We start from the raw sequence: 21,108 nt of genomic DNA, 5'->3' as shown, positions 1-21,108 counted from the left end.
GATGGAATAGGTTTCAGGGTACTAAGCCGACAATAAACATTGAAAATAGCTCTAAAAATTGTGTTCCGTTGCTAAAGCAGTTAGCTGCACGTTGTCTTTGGGTGCAAAGCTCACTAAATATCCAACGATTGCTAAACATGCCAAGGCAAAACCTGCCAAACAGACATGGCGGTATCCGTGATATGTCCGGATGCGAAGCATCAGACTTACCAATCTAGACATTTAAAACCACGTTTCAGTTTGTTATGATTAGAAGGAATATTCTTCTCGTTCAGAGTTAGGTTCGCTCAGCTGTTGCGGACGCTTACGCAACAATTAAGCTCTCGCTGCCGATGCGTTGTCGAAATACACGCCGGTGACCACGTTTCAGCTGGTCAGCTGGAATTGTTGACGTATTTGCTTGGGCGCTTTGAAGGAAATGAGTGGTATTGTGAACGGTTTAAATGCAGAAGTTTGCACAAACCAAATGGGGGTAATTGAAACAGCAGAAATTCGGCAAGAAGTCAAACCGATCTTTGTAGTTGCAAATGACCAGAGGGAGGCCGAGGGCGACGGTCCTTCTCGGCAAAGGAAGAGGAGACCTGATCAGAGGAAAAGAAATGTTTCCAAAACAGAAAGGTAAGAACATGAAAAGTATTGCTAAAGCAATGATATGCAATAAAACGTCTGTTGACGGCAATTGTTATGATATACGTGGAAGTATTAGTGAAAGTTATTTTAATTGCCAGATCCAAAAAAAAAAAAAAAATCGTGTTCACGAAAAGCAAAAACAGGAAGATTTGTCTAGTTCATGGAGAGACTTCTACAACTTCGACACAGGAGAAAGGAAGGTAATCGTGTAGAAGGCAAACTACTTCAGCTCAACACCAATCAGTTAGTATTGAACTTTCAGAAGCCAAACTAGGAGACATAAAAAAGCTTTTGGAAGAATGGGCGGCCAATGACAAACTCTAGTTCTACACCGAGGTGTTAGACGAGCAGAAAGGCACTCCTAGAGTCACTGCTGAGGCTGCCAACCATCAGAAGTAGCCGGGAGCGATTTTGAATTGAAAGGCGTCATTGAGGTCTATGTCGCTTAAAAACAATTTTCAGCTAATTTAATTTTCTAGATTTTTTAAACCAAGATGCAACTTCCCGCCAATTTTATTATTATTAAAATTTCGCTAATGTTTTACTAAGATGCAGTTTCCAGATTATTTTATTTTCTACAATCTTTTGTGAAGTCAAAAACATGATGGTGTATTTTTCTTTAAAACTTAATGTTCAATATTCTTATTTTTTATCATTTTGGTGTTAAGCATATCAGTTTTTTCCTGGGAAAATAATGTCATCTTCGTATTTTTATTTGCCAGAATTGTAGAATTTTCAGACTTCTCTTTGAAATACAACGTATTCTATTTATATCCCCAATAATTAAATTCCACATAACTATCATTCCTGACATATCACCGAATGTTTGATTGGCAATTGGATCGACACTTTTGCAAAGCCCGCAAACTGCGTATATAGGGTTCAGAAACAGTTAAGTCACTATTTCATTTAAGATTTAAACTTATAAAACGTAATCGTACATTTCAGCCATTAATAGCGTGTAATTAATTATTGTTTATTTATTACTGGAAAAGTAATGAAGTCTTTAACAGTTTGGATGGAACGAAGTTTTAGCGATTATCTCAGTTTAGTTTATCATGCAGTTAGCGGCTATTGCATCTGGGCTGCTCTGGCGGCAAAACTCATTTGCCACAGTGTCTATTCTTGTCAGGATGTTGGCACTGATGATTTTGCTGTAATTTGCTTACGTTATGTTGAGGATGGAATCACACAGGAACGGGCGATCAGCATGGTACATGTTCGGTAATCTGCAGGAGAAGCTTATAGAGCTCTTGCAACTCATGAATTAGCCTCGTAAGGCTTAAAAGCGCATCTTAAATGTGCAAGATCTTAGTAGTGTATCTTTTGGTGGCGCAGCAAATATGACAGCTACGTATATTGGTCTTCAAGCGACACTGAAGGAAGGAGCGTAAAAATTGATTCTCATGCAATGTTACGTGCATGTTTTAAATTTAGTGCTGGAAGCCGTGACTTCAAGCTGTACTATAAAAAAGAATTGTTTGTCTCTAGGTCTTAATCACTATGTTTATTCACTAACTATTTACCCGCACATCTTTAAGGGTGGACATAACTTTGGAAATAAAAGCTGGTCAGGGCACATTGAGACGATTACAGAACATTGGAAAAACGGGATGTTTGACTATGAAGACAGAGCCTTGACCTCCGTTATTGGAGAAAACTCAACGCGTCACGTTGGTAAAAACTTTGTCATATCTTCGAGAATGGATATCGAGCGAAAGGTTTGTTTAAGAGAAGACGTTGATGGATTTCTTTCTGAAATTCGAAGCATTACATCCAAGAAAATGTTTGACCTACCAACCCTGGTAATCCAGTATCTCCAAACTCCTGAATTAGACTAGCTTCTAGCTTGCGGGCTTGTCAAAAGTTCGGAGTTAAATTTCGGAAACAGTTTCCGAGTTGAAACTTTGTTTGCATCCCAAGTTCAAGGATTAATGCAAGCCGAAGATACTTACAGAGACCTACAGACCACGCTGCCATGAAGAGAAATATCTGAAAAACCAAAAAAATGCGATGAGTTATGTCAAAACGAAGTAGCATTACTGTCTGCAGACTAAAAGAGATTCCTTTCTATTTCCATCTACAAAATCATAATTAACGCAGCATTAGTTATAACAGATGCAAAATTGTGACACGACTGTCAGCTGTTATCATTTGGAGAGTCCACGGCGACCGGTGGAACTGGCTCTGCGGGGCAGCAGACGAGAGCGTGGAGGAAGACGCTGACGAGCGAGTGGTCAGCGGCGGATCGCTCCACGTGGACCTGTCAAGTTTCAAACGGCTGGCGGTTACGTGGCGTCACGAGGGTCTACCCCGCTCCAGTATACTGTTTTACACGCAACTGCAAATTAGTACGAAAAAGTACAGTACGCCAATACAAAGAGGAGTTTGAGACTATTGAGCCGAGATGCTGACAGGACTGATATGAACTTTATATCGAAATACATTATGTAAAGAAATCTGCAATAAAAGAAAATTACTGAATAATTTACAATTTTTGAATCAATGCAAGTGCAGAGTAGAGCGAGAATTGATCTTTAAGGGTTCAGCGAAATGCAGTTGCTGATATACTAGTACAGTATTTCAAGGGTAAAATTATTAATTTGTTGCTAATAATCAATTAAAGTAATTAATACAAGACATATAGGCGGATAGAAACGCATTGTGTGACATCGGGTGTCCTTATACACGTTTCCACAAATTAGTTCGTGATATTGGCAATTATTATGAAATTTAGTCTTTGTTTATTAACAATTCTTACATAATTTTGCCCATATGTCTTTAACTTTTTTGTATACGTAAATTCTGATCAGCGCATTGGAACGAATGCTTCAAACCCGTGAGGAAAATGGTGTGTTACAGAGAACTGTATTGTTATTTAGTGTGTACATCGATAAAAAATTTTCACATTCTCCATAAATAATGGCAAAACATTAAAATATAAATTCTGGCAAACTATTGCCGATAGAAATTTGTGTAATCTATGTTTTTTGTGAGAATTTCAACTGGTTTATAGTGGTGCAAACAGAATTAAAATATCTCTTCTCTGTAAAAAGTTATACGAAGAACTGATGATCAATGGAAAGCAGTTACGTGACGTAGCATCGTGGATTTCGGATCGAAGGCGTTCAAGCGGTGTTGACACGAAGCTCCAGCTCAGAGTTTTGCGCGCCTTTGTCGACGCTGGACCTGTGTTGCTCTACGCGACGCTTTGGTGATAGTTTTTTTACGGTTCCAGAGGTGTTGAACTTAGCGGAATTTCGCGTGTGCGTGCAAACGGAAGACAGATATTTTGGTGATGAATCCGGATTTAGGACATATTCAGTGTCTAACACAGTAGGGACGTGTGTTCCTTCACATGTTGCGTCTTTTGGTGATTGTTTTTGCAAGCAAACTGGACTTTGCAGAAAAATCGTTGCTGTAAGACGTTGTTTCGATTCGAGTGTCACCACACTTAGTCGCTGAAGGGCTGCTGTGCGACTCTGTTTATTTTTTGAGCATTGCGAACTGTGTTCTGGGATACCAACAGGACTTAGTTTATGATACGGTCAGGTTAGTCTCTAACTATTTTCACCACGAATTTGTGATTGATGATGAAACAACGTCACTGGACTTTAACTGTGTTTAAATCATTTGGACTTTGAATATTTTGCAGTGTCCGACACTTAGGACTTCTTTCTAGTGTCGAGCGAACTTAAGATCATTGTTGAACTGATCGATTTGCTATATATCAATGCATGTTCCTTAGCATTCAACAACTTTCATTAAAATTTATAGCATGTTCAGTATCGCTATTTAGGGCTCGAGCAATAAATAAAACGGCATGTAACTGTTTGGAAAATCGCACCCGTGAAATGTATTATTTATGAATAAATACTTGTGAATCTTAAGGAGCATAACACACGCATTCGATTCGTTATTCGACTTCAGCCTGCTAGACTGTATCCTGGTTAACATTTGCACTTGTCGGTCAGCCGCCTCGAGCGTATTTTGTTTAAACAGTTTAATAGGTGTTAGGCGCATGCATCGGGCGGTACAAAAGGTAGGAGATCATCCCCAAGTTAGACCACAAGAGCCAGCGAGCAGAAGCGTCTGCAGACCCGTTCCATTCCTCCGACTGTCGCAAAACTCAATTACGGTAAACATTTCAAGGAGGATGCCGCTTATTTGGACCGGAAAAATTTCAGTGACGTTAACAAAAATGAGATTCATAATGCCGCACTGAAGTATCTCGCATCTCTTTGGGATGAACATGTTAAACCTAGGCAACAAGACGTCAATGACTCAGTTTCTCAGTATGAGGAAGGAGACGACGGACATTACGAAGATGTCTTGGACGAAACTGCTGAGAATAACATTTGTTTTTCTAGAAGCGGTGCGGACACCTACTAACTCTGTATACTATGTGCACGTAAACTTTTGACGCAACACAACAAGCAAATCAGTACGTACTCCAACTTATACGTTGCTTAATGTATAATCCTCGCAGTTTAGTTCGTAGAAGTAACTTGTGAGGGACGATTTTCTGCACTGAAGGGCATTAAGACAAGTCTTAGATTTTTACTTTGACGAGAACTGTTAGATTCGTTGAGTATCTTAAACAAAGAATCGGGTCTAATCGAGGATGTTGAGAGCAGCAGCTTTTACGCTCGAGATATTGTCAGATTAGCTGGAACTTCTTGTCTTTCGAAAAAACGTGTTGAATGACTGGCTTTAGATTTGATAAAATTAATCTGGCTGGAACAATATTTATCTAGTAATATATATTATTGACATCAAATAATTTGTATATTTTATTATTGTTAGGTAGTATCCCATCTAAAGACCCCAGGCTTATGGGGAGGAGACACCCAGGCCGATCGGGCACAGTTCGACTGTGACAGGGATAGAGGAAATTTACTGTGGTCTAAACATCAGAGAGATGAAATTTAGTGATTATAATGATGATGCTGGATCAGATACTGGCGGAAGAGAGGATTTCATGGAATGTCATGTCTCAGAGAACAGATTGGAATACCAATCACATAGGTTGAATATGAAGGTTACTACACTTCCAGTAGCCTAGTTTCAACCAGTCTGAAGGTCACCTAACTACCATCTACTCCCATTCAAAAGACATGTTGGTTATCATGAATAGGAGTATATTTATATATATTTTCAGGATTTTAGGCGTAACAAAATCTTTATTAATATTTTCTGGCATATGCATTAATACGAAGAAAACAGCACTTTATTTAGTTTGTTTGATGGCGTTTTAATAAAATCCACGTTAATTTTAAACATGTAAGTTAAATTTACGTCCTCATCATGTACTTCTCTCTAGAGTCAGTTACAATTATTTAGTTTATTTAATTGATAATAATATTATTACAATTATTTTATCATGAATTACATAAACGCCTGCTTGGCGAAAATATTATTGTGAATGAAACTGACTTTTCATTTTAATACTACACTGGTATTTGCTGGAGAGCAGAAGAGGTGGTGGATAGGAGGCAAAAGGGTGGAATGATTGGGAGGCGGGGAAGGATTGGGAGACGGCTGTGGCACATGATGATGTCATCGGTGTAGATGTTGTGTGCAACCGATAATCTTCAAGGTTAGTGGCCACATTAAAGGTTATTTTAATCGACAAACGTTATAGCATACCTGCTGTATCCAGATAATGTCACACAGTGGCATGTGACGGAGAAGACAAGTAGCAACTTTGAAACCAAAGCATAGAAATGGTATTTTATTTATTTCATTATTTGTTCCGTCATTGCACAGAACGATAATTGTAAATAATAGTGCTTTCCAATGGAAAAAGATCGAAAAATCGACATTTCAAATTTCACATAAACGAATCGTTAAATTTGATTACAGCACCTCTCTGACACCCAGTGTCAACCAATCTCTAGTTTCAGTAGTCGATATTTGCGTTGGTGAATCGATATATCTTCTGAAATTCAGCACTACGAACTGTAAAAGCATTTTAATTTTGGTGAATCGATTTATCTTCTGAAAGCCAGCAGTACAAACTGTAAAAGCGTTTTAATTTTTAACTGATGTTGACCCACAACGTATAACAGAGATAATGGAGCGTAGCGCGCTAATTGCAACACGAGAGTGGACGAGATGAGTACAGAGCTTCATTTCATGGCAAGAGTGTAACAGAGGCCAGACTTGCTACACGAGCTGCCCTAATTACTCGTGCTCTGCGTTAAGCTAGGCGCGCATTTGTCACCCTCCGCATCTCTCCGACAGAGGCCGTGACCATCGTGTAGCGGAAGGCGAATCTGCGTGTCCACTGGAAGTGCGACCGTGTATATGCCTAAACGCGCAAACAACTTTCGGACTGGAGATGAAACTGGAGAAAGTAGCTAAATTTATCATCACGATCATCTGGAAGCATTAGGTCTTTTTCTGTGTTATCTGTTACAGTACCCATTGCTTCGTGGGTGTTTCTTGACTTCTTCTCCCCACTGATTTAAATCTTCTTACCTGAAGAGCTAATCTTTCTTCACACATTCTTTCGAGATGACCATTCCAATTTCTCTCATTTTCTGGTATTTTATTGCGAATGTTAAGTATATTCACGTATTTTCTGATTTGGGCTTTCCAAATCCGTCGACTTATGTGCATCCGTTTAACTTTCTCAGAAACCACATCTTTGTCCGGCAGGCAGTTTTAACGTGGCAGTAACATTTCTTTCAGAAATGCTAGTCCTGCAAGTTTCATAGTAGAAATTCTGTGACGTTTGGAAGGTAGGAGATGAGGTACTGGTGGAAAAAAGGCTGCGAGGACGGAGTCGAGAGTTGTGTTTGGGTAGATGATCGATAAATGACTTACTGTGAAACGCAAAGGTCTCTAGTTCGAGTCTTGGTCTGGTAAACAGTTTTAACTGTCAAGAAGTTCCGTATCAGTGTACACTTCACTGCAGAGTGAAAAATTAATTCTGGAAACTCATCTCTGGCCATTAAAATTGCTACACCAAGAGGAAATACAGATGATAAACGGGTATTCATTGGACAAATATATTATACTAGAACTGACATGTGATTACATTTTCACGCAATTTGGGTACTTAGATCCTGAGATACCCAGAACAACCACCTCTGGCCGTAATAACGGCCTTGATACGCCTGGGCATTGAATCAAACAGAGCTTGGATGGCGTGTACATGTACAGCTGCCCATGCAGCTTCAACACGATACCACAGTTCATCAAGAGCAGTGACTGGCGTATTGTGACGAGCCAGTTGCTCGGCCACCATTGACCAGACGTATTCAATTGGTGAGAGATCTGGAGAGTATGCTGGCCAGGGCAGCAGTCGAACATTTCTGTATACAGAAAGGTCCGTACAGGACCTGCAACATGCGGTCGTGCATTATACTGCTGAAATTTAGGGTTTCGCAGGGATCGAATGAAGGGTAGAGCCACGGGTCGTAAAACATCTGAAATGTAACGTCCACTGTTCAAAGTGCCGTCAATGCGAACAAGAAGTGGCCGAGACGTGTAACCAATGGCACCCCGTACCATCACGCCGGGTGATACGCCCGTATGGCGATGACGAATACACTCTTCCAATGTGCGTTCACCGCGATGTCGCCAAACACGGATGTGACCATGATGATGCTGTAAACAGAACCTGGATTCATCCGAAAAAATGACGTTTTGCCATTCGTGCACCCAGGTTCGTCGTTGTGTACACCACCGCAGGCGCTACTATTTGTGATGCAGCGTCAAGGGTAACCGCAGCCGTAGTCTCCGAGCTGATAGTCCACGCTGCTGCAAACGTCGTCGAACTGTTCGCGCAGATGGTTGTTGTCTTGCAAACGTCCCCATCTGTTGACTCAGGAATCAAGACGTGGCTGCACGATCCGTTACAGCCATGCTTATGAGATGCCTGTCACCTCGACTGCTAGTGATAACGAGGCCGTTGGGATCCAGCACGGCGTTCCGTATTACCCTCCTGTACCAACCGATTCCATATTCTGCTAATAGTCATTGGATCTCGACCAACACGAGCAGCAATGTCGCGATACGATAAACCGCAACTCGATAGGCTACAATCCGACGTTTATCAAAGTCAGAAACGTCAAAGGTACGCATTTCTCCTCCTTACACGAGGCGTCAAAACAACGTTTCACCAGGCAACGCCGGGCAACTGCTGTTTGTGTATGAGATATCGTTTGCAAACTTTCCTCATGTCAGCACGTTGTAGGTGTCGCCACCTGCGCCAACCTTGTGTGAACACTCTGAAAAGGTAATCATTTGCATATCATAGCATCTTCTTCCTGCCGGTTAAATTTCGCGTCTGTAGCATGTCATCTTCATGGTCTAGCAATTTTATTGGCCGGTAGTGTATGTGAATTTCTTGACCTTTACTTATAACTCATGATTTACTTGTGTAAACTAGCATTTTAGCCGCCATTTGCTTATAAATATCTAATTTAAGGTTTTTCACCGGTGTTTTCGTTTATAAATCTATATAAATAGATATATTCCGAAACTTTGGTAATTTCTTCTCTATGTCTTCGTTATACTCCCATGTCACGTCACTTTCTGAACACCAAAAATGTTTGACATTTCGTATTTTTATATTGTTAATCACTTTTTTTGTCCGTACAAGATGTTTTCCTTTGAAAAACCATTGATTATTTTCTTTTCTCAAACTGCTCGTTAAACGTATTCCACTATTTAGGTCGGTTACCTCCATCCTCAGCCAGCAGTGTGGCGTCGTCCGCGTATAAACGGCAATTCAAGTGGGAATTTCTGTTGATCTTAAGTCACCTGTTCAACAATTCATTGAATTTCCTAACTGCATCACGTAAATAAATGTTAAAAAGTGTGGGTGAAATGCTGCACACTTACGTAAGTACTTTGTTTATGGAAACAGGCGGTGTTAATGTAACACTTGTACCTAAACTGACAGTCGTGTTTTGCACAGACTTTTTAAAATATTTGTTATGTGTTGTGGATGTCCTATTTTTCTCATTATTCTCCACAGTTTGCTTTTATCAGCAGTATTGAATGCCTTAATAAGAGAGCGTACTGGAAAGTAATGCCTCCAGATTTTATATTCTCTTCTCAATATTCTGAGTCGTGGTCACCTTTGTGCTCATACGGCAAAGACTACCAAATCCACCGGTTAGTCCCTCAACCGTTAGGGGTAAAATCCAATGGGACTAGGGCAAGTAAGGCTAGCAACCTGCTTCCCTGGTACTTTAAATATGATGCTGGCGACAATCAGAGCAAAATGCCTCGGACCTTTGGAGGTGACGGAGTCCCACCTCTAACTGACAAACCAGGGGCTCCTAAGATACGACTTGGCAAACAAATGGTAATGAGATGGGGAACTATTAATGTCATTGGGGGCTCCTCTGGGAAGAAGGTAGAGCTGGCAGAGGCTGCAAGTAAGATGGGGCTGGACGTTTTAGCTGTTAGTGACATTCGGGTAAGGGGTGAGAAAGAAGAGGAAGTGGGAGAATACGAGGTCTACCTGTCAGGAGTCAAAGCAGGAATAGCACAATGGGGTGTAGGGCTTTACATCAGGAAAGAATTGGAACCCGGCGTAGTTGCAATAAGGTATGTAAACGAACGACTGATGTGGATAGATTTGACAGTGTCTAGCAAGAAAATTAGGATTGTGTCAGTATATTCACATTGTGAAGGGACAGCTCAAGATAAGATGGATAGTTTTTATGACGCACTCAGTGATGTAGTTGTTAGAGTAAAGGACAAGGACAGTGTTCTGCTCATGGGTGATTTTAATGCCAGGATTTGAAATCGAACAGAAGGGTATGAAAAGGTTATGGGTAAATTTGGAGAGGATATGGAGGCCAACAGGAACGGGAAACAACTCTTGGATTTCTGTTCCAGTATGGGCTTAGTAATCACAAATTCCTTTTTTAAACATAAGAACATTCACCGGTATACTTGGGGAGGCAGGGGAACCAGATCTGTCATTGACTATATAATAACAGATCAGGAATTCAGGAAGGCTGTGAGGAACACACGTGTATTCAGGGGATTCTTTGATGACACTGATCATTATTTAATCTGCAGTGAAATTGGGATTGTGAGGCCGAAAGTGCAGGAGGTCAGGTCCATATGTAGGAGGATAAGAGTGGAGAAAATTCAGGATAAGGAAATCAGGCACAAGTACATAACAGCGATCTCAGAAAGGTACCAGTTAGTTCAATGCAGTCAATTACAGTCATTGGAAAAGGAATGGACAAGGTACAGGGACACAGTACCAGAAGTGGCTAAAGAATGTCTTGGAACAGTAGTGTGTAAAGGTAGGATGAAGCAAACAGGTTGGTGGAATGACACAGTCAAGGCAGCATGTAAAAGGAAAAAGAAGGCGTATCAAAAATGGCTACATACTAGAACTCAGGTAGACAGAGAAAGTTATGTCGAAGAAAGAATCAAAGCCAAACAGATAATTGCAGCATCCAAGAAGAAATCTTGGAAATACTTTGGAAACAGGTTGGAGACTATGGGTCAAGCTGCTGGAAAACCATTCTGGAGTGTAATTAGCAGTCTTCGAAAGGGAGGTAAGAAGGAAATGACAAGTATTTTGAAGAGGTCAGGAAAACTGCTGGTGAATCCTGTGGATGCCTTGAGCAGATGGAGGGAATATTTTGAAGAGTTGCTCAATGTAGGTGAAAATAAGATCAGTAATGTTTCAGGTTTAGAGGTAGAATGGAACAGGAATGATGATGGAAATATGATCACATTTGAGGAAGTGGGGAAAATTGTCAGTAGATTGCAGTGCAATAAAGCAGCTGGGGTGGATGAAATTAAGTCGGAACTCATCAAATACAGTGGAATGTCAGGTCTTAAATGGCTACACAGGATAATTAAAATGGCCTGGGAGTTCCATCAGACTGGACAAAAGCAGTAATCACACCAATCTTTAAACATGGAAACAGAAAAGATTGTAACAACTACAGAGGTATCTCTTTAATCAGCATTGTGGGTAAAATCTTCTCAGGTATTGTTGAAAGGAAAGTGCGAGTATTAGTTGAGGACCATTTGGATGAAAATCAGTGTGGGTTTAGGCCTCTTAGAGGTTGTCAGGACCAGATCTTTAGCTTACGGCAAATAATGGAGAAGTGTTATGAGTGGAACAGGGAATTGTATCTATGCTTTATAGATCTAGAAAAGGCATATGACCGGGTTCCTAGGAGGAATTTATTGTCTGTTCTACGAGATTATGGAATAGGAGGCAAACTTTTGCAAGCAATTAAAGATCTTTACATGGATAGTCAGGCAGCAGTTACAATTAACGGTAAATTGAGCTCGTGGTTCAGGGGTAAGACAAGGCTGCAACCTGTCTCCACTGTTGTTCATATTATTTATGGATCATATGTTGAAAACAATAGACTGGCGGGTTAGATTAAGATATGTGAACATATCTTGCATATGCGGATGACCTAGTTGTGATGGCAGATTCGATTGAAAGTTTGCAAAGTAATATTTCAGAGCTGAATCAGAAATGTAAGGACTATGGTATGAAGATTAGCATCTCCAAAACGAAAGTAATGTCAGTGGGAAAGAAATATAAACGGATTGAGTGCCAAATGGGAGGAACAAAGTTAGAACAGGTGGACGGTTTCAAGTACTTAGGATGCATATTCTCACAGGATGGCAACATAGTGATAGAACTGGAAGCGAGGTGTAGCACAGCTAATGCAGTGAGCGCACAGCTACGATCTACTCTCTTCTGCAAGAAGGAAGTCAGTACCAAGACTAAGTTATCTGTGCACCGTTCAATCTTTCGACCAACTTTGTTGTATGGGAGCGAAAGCTGGGTGGATTCGGGTTACCTTATCAACAAGGTTGAGGTTACAGATATGAAAGTAGCTAGGATGATTGCAGGTACTAGTAGATGGGAACAATGGCAGGAGGGTGTCCACAATGAGGAAATCAAAGAAAAACTGGAAAAGAACTCTATAGATGTAGCAGTCAGGGCGAACAGGCTTAGATGATGGGGTCATGTTACACGCATGGGAGAAGCAAGGTTACCCAAGAGACTCATGGGTTCAGCAGTAGAGGGTAGGAGGAGTCGGGGCAGACCACGGAGAAGGTACCTGGATTCGGTTGAGAATGATTTTGAAGTAATAGGTTTAACATAAGAAGAGGCACCAATGTTAGTACTGAATAGGGGATCATGGAGGAATTTTATAAGAGGGGGCTATGCTCCAGACTGAACGCTGAAAGGCATAAGCAGTCTTAAATGATGATGATGATGATGATTCTCAATAATCTGTGAGGTGTGCATATTATTCGATCGACTTTCCCACTTCACGGATGCAAGTTGAAAACCTCTGCCGCTAGAGGGCCCCGAATTGTAGCCTGTAACATGGCGATGTGTAAGGACGGTACGTGAGGCACAATCAGAGAACTGCAAGCACGAATTCGAATACTTCGTCCTGACATGGAGCACCCTCTCTTTCAACATGACAATGCCAGCCCACACAGGAGCGCCACGATATTTGTAACAGTCCTACGCTTTTGGTTCACTGTCATCGACTATCCTGCATCCTGCCCTACATAGCCCCATACAATTTTAATCTCTTTCTATAAGTTATAGAACACCATCAATAAGTTCACAATTATAGTGATGAAGCAGTGCATGAGTAGGTGAGGTTGTGGCTCCGTCAAAATGTCGAATTTTCTGTACTGACGGTATCAATCAGTTTGTATACAGCCGGAAGTCGGAAGAAATATGTTCGTCGGCGGGGTAACTATATTGAGAAATAAGTATATAAAGTTCAGGAAAAATATGAGGAATCTTAATAAAGTTAGTAGCTTTTAAAAAGATTTAACAGTTTTACGTAAAATAATCAGAGGTATTACTATACTGCATCTGTTGCTGACCTCTTCCACCCCCCCCCCCCCCCCCGAGATTGTTCATGGTCTAGTAAAATCTCAGCTGTTATCTTTAAGCTCTTGTCAACAATTCTTGCATAAAATTTGTATGTGGTGTCCAGTAATCTGATTCCTGTACCGTTCTCACAGTTTTTGCGGATTCCTTTTTTTAAAACAGTGATGATACTTTTTCCTCTGACCATGCTTCTATAATAGCTCCATTTATCCACACACGTTGAATAACTGTAGTAACCTGTTTTGTAGTATGGTACCTCCGTATTAGCAATTCAGCATTCATGTCATCCATACTAGCAGCTTTCCTATTATTTGTGGAGTTCAGAGCTTCACTTAATTCATTCAAACATAAATCGTCTACACATCCTATTTCTATGTCATCATCTGCATTCTATTTGCGGCATGTTTCTACTCAAAATATGTTTTTGTAATGTTCTATCCAGTTTGCTTGTTGCGCGTTACTTACTTGACAAATTTGTTTTTCTGCTTGATTCAGAATTTTCATTGTTTCATCTCTTATTTGGCTTCCATCAATATTGTCTTCAACTTTGTTGATGAACCTATACCAAGATCTTTGATGAGCTCCTTTCACTGCCTCAGTTTCTGCATTTCCCTCTTGATTGCTAATGTGGTGATTACCCTACGTTGGTTCATTGAAATACTAAAGATAAGTGTCCTGTTTTTTCATTATGATTTTACCTAATTCATGTTTTTAAATTTTAACCCAGACTTCCTTCTTATCTCTCTCTTTTGCTTTCAGGCTCCTTCAGCTGTTTTCTTAACTGCAGTTTCTTTATTTTTAAATAGCTTTTCTATTTCTTCAAACTTCTTCTTTCTGTTCTAGTTCTTGAATAAGTCACATATGACACAGATCTCCAAGTTATGTTAATTTAGTTGATGTATTCCTTCCTCTTTTCTTTTTTCGATTTGCTACACTTATCTACTTGAGATATCTCCAAGAAACGATCACAACTCTGTATACTCTTGTGTTTCCACTTTAATTTCTAATTTTTCATTGAAGATAGTGTAGTTAGTAAGAGACTTAAATCCTTGAACAATCTTCCATTGTTATTTTTGATATTTCCTGCCATCGTTGCCACAATCTTTGGCATTGGTTTATTCACTGCCCTTGGGTTTAAATCAGCTGTCACTACTATTTATCTGCCACGAAACGGGACAGCTTTCATACAAAAAAGTGTCCATTACCAACTGCTGAAAATATAAAATATTTGAAAAATTGCTTAAAATTTTTTGTTATGCAGTAGAATCATCGAAATCAAAAGTCACATTTATTAACCAACCCCACCTGGATTTGACTTTGATAGCTTTTTTGGCTAATTCTGTGACATACAGTAGAACCTCGATGATCCGAATCCATATAGCCCGACTCCTCGTGAAGTCTGATCATCCCATTCTTGGTGTTTGTAGATGACTCATCGCCCGCGATATTGATCAGTAGTCAGTTGACATTGATGGGTATAGTAGCTAAAAACAAGTTATTTCGTACGAAAACTGATTTAACTCGATCAATAAGTTTATTGTGCACGTATTTGTTTCATAAATTATTAACAGTTTTCTTTTCATATGGTAAAGTGTGTATGACTAAATTATGGCATCAACTAAAAGTAAGCATGTGACGATGTCGTTACGAAGAAACTGAAAGTGCTTGAAAGATTAGGTAAGGCGAGTTTCTTCAAAACATTGCAAGTGAGACAGTAGTTTGCATATCAACCGTGAAAGACTGGAGATAAAATACGAAAACTCTTGAAAGTCATATAGTAACAATCGATGATACGAAAAGACTGAAAGTAGACAGGATTTTGAAGAAGTGTGAAAGTGAGTTTCTGGACAATGCTTTGTGGGTGTCGTTTGAGCACGAGATGAGGAAAGGAACTCCATTGGGTGGACAAATCATATACATACTAATTCCCCTCTCTCCAAGAGTTAAGCAGAAGCTCCCATCTTCCTTCACCTACGCTTCTTTCTCTTTTCATTTCTAAATCAGTTACGCTATTTTCATTTCCTGTAGCTACATTACTTGTTTTTGTTTCATCATGTTCTTATTCCTTTTGAAGACTTTAAATCAAATGAGGCCGAAGACATAGATAATGTGTCCTCGAAAAGTATTAAGTCATTCAGGGAAGGGGCTACCATATGATCATTCAAGTTGGCGTGTAGACTTTGTGACACTGGAGACACCATATCAGACTTTGGGAGAAATAGAATGTACACAATTCCAAAGACAGCAAGGGCAGGTAAGTGAGAGAACAACAGCACAGTAAGATTATCAGGTCAAGCACCCAAGTTGCTGAAAAGAATAATATGCAGAAGAATGGAATAGTAGTTTTGCTTTAGGAAAGTTAAAGGCATCAGTGACGCTGTTCTTGGTGTAGCTCTTGATCGTATAACCAGAGCAAGAATAATCAGTGGACGTTCGTAGAAACTATAAAAAGCGCTCTACAATGTATAGAGATGCAACATGTTCGATACCCTGCTACAGGGAAAGACTGGTAATGTCTGCAAAATCCCAGGGGGAACAAGAATGGTAAACCACGGACGAAGTGCTTGTATTCAAAAGGGTGTAGGGCACGGACGCAATCCCTCCACCTACTGTTCCATCTGCACTTCGAAACAATAATGACGGAAATAAAACGTAGGTTCAGACGTGGGTATAAAATATCATATACACTTGACATTGCCAAGCTAGCAGGCGACCTAGATTAGTGCAGGAAGAGAAGTACAACTTCAGACAGACAAGAACACTGTTGTACAACTTTTATTGTGATGACCGTTTTAACTAACCACGTTTCCATCATCAGATCTTCTGCACTACATTTCACTGAATCTTGAACAAACGCATCTTATATCGTATCTAATCAAAGGAAGATACTTCGTGAACATTAGAACAACATTATATTAGCAAGTCATGTGTAAAACAACTGTTACATAAAACAATGTACAGTCTTAGACATAAAAATTGACTGCCAGCCGGCCGCCACAGGGACTAAGTCCGAGTCGTTCACTTAAGGTGGCCAATAAAACTGACCGCCCCTGACAACTCGTAAGTCCGGCCATATGCACAATCTGGCAACACTGTAAGATGCACAAGCGTTAGGAGGAAGTGTTGTCTACTTCCGAGATGTTCTTGGTTTGTGTGAGCCCGTGGTCTAGTGGTTAAGCCGGCACGGTAGCTCAGCGTGTTCAGTCAGAGGGTTAGCTGCCGTCTGTAATAAAAAAAATGCTGAGTTAATAAATCAACAACGAACTTAAAAGGGTGTCTAACGACGTCCGCCCCGATCATATGCAACGAACGAAAACGAGCAAAATGAAATAAAAAAAAGGGCTTTCGGTCAGAGGGCCAGCTGCCCTCAGTAATAAAAAAACTGACTTAATGGATCAACAACAAACTGAAACGGGTGTCTTTCGACGTCCGCCTAGAACAAGTACAACGAACGGAAACGAGCAAAATGAGATTAACATAAAAAAGTGGTAATCGTTGTACGTTCTAAACTTACAGTTGCGTGTTCGCGTCCAACTGTATTTTATAATTTTTTTTACCGCATTTCGGTTTAAAATTATGAGTCTGATGGAACATTGAAGATAATTCGCTTAACATTCTACCCACCAGCAATAACAAGTGCCCGCATCTCGTGGTCGTGCGGTAGCGTTCTCGCTTCCCACGCCCGGGTTCCCGGGTTCGATTCCCGGCGGGGTCAGGGATTTTCTCTGCCTCGTGATGGCTGGGTGTTGTGTGCTGTCCTTAGGTTAGTTAGGTTTAAGTAGTTCTAAGTTCTAGGGGACTTATGACCACAGCAGTTGAGTCCCATAGTGCTCAGAGCCAGAGCCAATAACAAGTATTGCAGAAACAATTCCGCAGGACAGCTCGTGGCTGCGTCGCGATCATAACAACTCACGCTCGAGCGTTTCCTCGCGCTGCAGCGGTTATACGGCCACAGACGCCACCCGCCGCCTGAAATCCGGCGCCGCCTATGTGAACGCGGCGCCACACTGTCAGTGTATGTATCAACTGTAATTTTCCAATTTGAAGTTCTAGTTATCATCTTGCAGTTGAGCATTGGATTTTGCATACTTGAAAATCATGAACTACGGTTAAGCATTGTAAAATTCAGTCGCAAGTAGAAAAAGGTGTAACATCTGCAACACAACGTTTACTTTTGGTATAACAGAGGGGTGAATGCAGAGGAGGCAGCTAGATGGATTTGAACTGTGTGTGGAGCGAGTGCTTTTGGGAAAAATACGCCATAAAAAGATATTCTTGTTTCAACAAAGATCGTTCTGGCATGAATGTTTTACTCATTAATGAAGTCTCGACTACAGATATATGTGATAGATTACCATCATGCGACATTTGCATTCAACTCCTGGTGTAGGAGTACTGCATGCTCTAATTCGAAACAACAAAAATCAACGGAGTGACTATTATTGAACGTCATCAGGTCGCTCATTGAGCATTCCTATGCAGTACTGTTACTGGTGACGTGTTATGATGCCTTTATCGTTAACTTCCTAAGAAGAAATGAAAAGCTGAGCCCCTCCAAAAGACGTAAACTCGAGCAACGAGTAGTGTGAACACAATATTTTGCATCTGATAGCTCCAAAAGTGTGTTTTGGGCTACGAATTCAGCCCCAAGGGGTGTGTGCAACACAGCTGGAATTTGTTGCCAACAAATGAGACACCTTTCGGTCGCAGTGTAAGAAAATCGAGCAACAAAACTACATCATGTGTGCTGCTACATGATAACGCTCTCTGTTGATTTGAAAAAAATGGTTCAAATGGCTCTGAGCACTATGGGACTTAACTTCTGTGGTCATCAGTCCCCTAGAACTTAGAACTACTTAAACCTAACTAACCTAAGGACATCACACACATCCATGCCCGAGGCAGGATTCGAACCTGCGACCGTAGCAGTCGCGCGGTTCCGGACTGAGCGCCTGAACCGCTAGACCACCGCGGCCGGCTCTCTGTTGATTTGAGAAACAAAACTATCCAGGAGATTGATAGGAAAGTCGTCTCTCAGGCGCTTGTATTGATAGGGTAGTCTTCTCTCAAGCACTTGTCCCTCTCCTCAAATATACGTAATATTTTACCTTTCCCGCTCTTTATCGATCAACCGTCAAGGCAATTCATTTCTAGACGAAAATACTCTTAAAACTACTCTGGTTTAACGACATCGTTAGAGGTGATTTGCGAACATTTGTCTAGCCATCAATGTAACGGGACTTCAACGGCATCTAACCCTTAGTCATTGATATGTGCCGGCGCTAACCCGTGTCATATATATGCGAATTAGACTGTAGTTCATATTTAGTCAGATAACAAATGGTCAGTATACAAGTATGCCGGCAGCGGGGGCCGAGCGGTTCTAGGCGCTACAGTCTGGAACCGCGCGACCACTACCGTCGTAGGTTCGAATCCTGTCTCGGGAATGTATGTGTGTGATGTCCTTAGGTTAGTTAGATTTAATTAGTTCTAAGTTCTAGGCGACTGATGACTTCAGAATTTTTTGAACCATTAACGTTACTGTAAGTAGTTTGACTGCATAACACCACCACAACTACTGACAACCTGAACCATTATCATCAAGCAGTTGTGACTCGCAGTGATTGCATTTTGCTGATGTTAGTCAAGATTAGCGGAACGCGCCTCTGAAGCTCCATTTGCAATACGACTAGGAGAGACAGAATCCTAAATGACAGTATAGGTCACCCAGCCAAGAGAAGAGTCCGTGTAATGTCTCAGGTTCTTGCTGTTTGGTATTAATGCAGTTCCCGATGGTTTCACACTAACGGTTTCTTTTGGCTATCGGAATACTCATATGGGAATTATGAAAGTGTAATCGCTAGAACGCTCAACTACCTTAATAACACCTCATTCTGGATTGAATACGACTCGGAAAGCGACATTAATTTGAGGCTTCCATCCATCTCCTGACGTCTTACTGTAAGAAGTCTGAAGTGCACGCACAGCTGTGTTGCCTGCCGCAAGGATTCTGTGAAGTGTTGTGGCAGCTGGCAGTCATAGCTGAATACAGACATGTGCAAATATCCTCACTGCTCTAGGGGGACTCGTCTTTGTTGCATTTTTTCCATACCGTAATCAGCACAATAAGATAAGGCTAATTCTGCTGAAGAATTTGATGCCCACAAGCCCTTAAATAAGAATCTCCTAGCGGGAGTAATGCATGAAAGGAAACAGACTGTTGGACAATAGAATGGACAGATCCCTGCTTTTTGTGTTTCCGATAGCGCCTTCGATAAGAATCTGGTGTCATATTATGCTTCAGAACCCTAAACTGTTTATTTTTTTACTTCATACTAAAACAAAAGTTATGATATGAGAAGAGGAAATGACTTATATGCTTTACAGGAACTTTAGTTTTCCGAGTTTATTTTCTCACTTCATACTAAAACAAGGGCGTTAATATGAGAAGAGGAAATGAAATATACGCATCCAAGACGTAATATTCCCTTGTGTGCTACTACTGCATACATGAAAGCCCTGCAGTTAATTTTTGTATGTTGGATAAATTTTGATATCACCTTACATTCCTTTGTGAGAAGGTTCCTATTTTCTTGGGATTCAATAGAGTGGAAATTTCATCACTGGTTAATATTCTGATCACTAATGACATGATCCCCATTGCAATTGCTCCATGGCACCTGTGAGTACAGTCTCACGTTGGTTACTATAAGAACACGCAGGCAGTGATATCCGCTCACTGCAGTCAGAGCCAAGGTGATTTCTTTCTGTTTATGGCGAAGCGTCTGCTGCAGTGTCCACGCTCAGCCAACATAAACAAATCGCGGCGGCTTTGGGCACTGCTAATCGCTGCACTTGTCGCGAGCCTCGACAACAAGAGCGCACTGTCTCTGCTAACGATACCATGGAGTTACTACATCTTACTTAACGTAATATGCAGGACGTGGGTTGGGTAAAAATTCAGTTTGATCTTCCCATCGCATTAAAATACGTTACAGTCATATTTGATGCAATATTTATTGTTGGTTATCTCTCTAATGTTAATAGTATTGATTCAGATTGTGCGTGAACACGAAAACACACACACACACACACAGTCATTGATTCCAGTGTGGGTGACAACTACTGTGTGTTAAACGACACATGCACCAGTCAGTTCCTCAGTTGGCGTCGAGTGGTTGAGATTTTTCAGTTACCTTGCATTGCAAGAATTGTTAAGGAGGAGACTGAAAGTAAGTGGACTTGTATGCTAAAGAGCTGCCACAAAGCAAAGCTTAACCGATATCAGATAATTGTCCACATGGGTTTTGTGGACGAGTATACTTTTAGTAACCAACCCACCCACGTTCATTACGTAGGATTTCTCGAAGGCGTAGGCGCATTGATTTCATTAAGTCGTCGACAGTGTAGCGTGATGGTTTACTTCCCACCGTACGTTTTCTATTTTCGTCCAAAGGTCGCTTGCATTTGTAGGTCGACATGGCAATGACCTTCTGACCTCTGCCCACATATTCTCTATCTGGTTGATGTTCGGTGATCGTGGAACAAACGGCAACAGCTTTATCCTCTCTTGGCCCTGAAACAAATCTGGCACTGCTCTG

This window comes from Schistocerca cancellata, chromosome 6, assembly GCF_023864275.1.
Source record: "Schistocerca cancellata isolate TAMUIC-IGC-003103 chromosome 6, iqSchCanc2.1, whole genome shotgun sequence".
Taxonomy (NCBI): Eukaryota; Metazoa; Arthropoda; class Insecta; order Orthoptera; family Acrididae; genus Schistocerca; species Schistocerca cancellata.
This window is presented reverse-complemented; position numbering follows the sequence as displayed.